Consider the following 1,113-nt stretch of genomic DNA (forward strand, 5'->3'; position numbering starts at 1 on the left):
TATAGATTTATTACAAAAAAAAAAAAAAAAACTAAACTTTTATTTCATATCAATTTTTCTATAATGAATCCGGAGGGTCGTAAGACTAGTATTAAACATGTTAAAGCGTTGCTCTTTTCCATGACTATAAAACGTGCGGTTAAAATGAAATTGTTGCCGCAATTTGGATTAGTAAAAAAATAAAAACAAGTTGAGCCCTTCGGCAAATGGGCGCGCGCATCGCCATGACGCAGATTAATTCAGCATCACTCGCTTTATGGCTTTCATTTTAAATATTAGAGATTTAACGACATCTGGTAAATAAACATGTGCGTTATGCAACCGTCATACGAGCTTCCACAATTAGTTTCGAACCGCTGCCAAAATCACAGGGTCAACAGTGAACAACTTTATTGATCGAATTTCTATCTTAAAATCGATACTGTAGCGTAACGATATCAAGAGAGTCTTGCGAAAATTGATGATGATCGATGAAAAGCAGATCACATGCGGAAATAATTTACGAAAAATATTGTTTGCTTAAGATGGATAAGCCTCGCTACAAAGTGAACGTTGACGTCTCATGAAGTATTTGTCTTTGATAAGGTTGGAAGGCAATCAAGCATCTTAATCTAGTCTGACGATTGATTCCTTTCTCTGCTGTCGATAACTAATCCGATCAAAACGCACAATTGAGATGAGATTAAAATGTTCAGAACACATTAAGATAAAATGCGGGAGGCAAAGCTAGACCAAAGACATCTTTAACAGCTGGGCAAAAGTCGCGAAAGCTTAACTGAAAAGATTTACAATGTCGGGGCTACCGTTTGTTTTGCTCTGTACAGAACTCTCTTAGGCCTTTGCAAACTACTAGATGTAGTTTTTTTGGTAGGAAATCTTACAAGATCGACATGGTGACGACATAATCATTTTGAATTTATAAACTTAATTTAAAATTTAAGAAAGATTCGTTTTTTTTATTTTTTTTTTTTTTGGAGAATAAATGGCACGAAATTTTTACTCGACCTATCAGAAGGACGACTGCCAGGTCCGTTAGCCAACTAGTTTAATAACAACAACTGCTTACTTGAGTTTCGCTTTTGCTTATATAAATAAGTATATGACGCAGAAAAC

Source organism: Glossina fuscipes, unplaced genomic scaffold (assembly GCF_014805625.2).
Source record: "Glossina fuscipes isolate IAEA_lab_2018 unplaced genomic scaffold, Yale_Gfus_2 43, whole genome shotgun sequence".
In the NCBI taxonomy this organism is placed as follows: domain Eukaryota; kingdom Metazoa; phylum Arthropoda; class Insecta; order Diptera; family Glossinidae; genus Glossina; species Glossina fuscipes.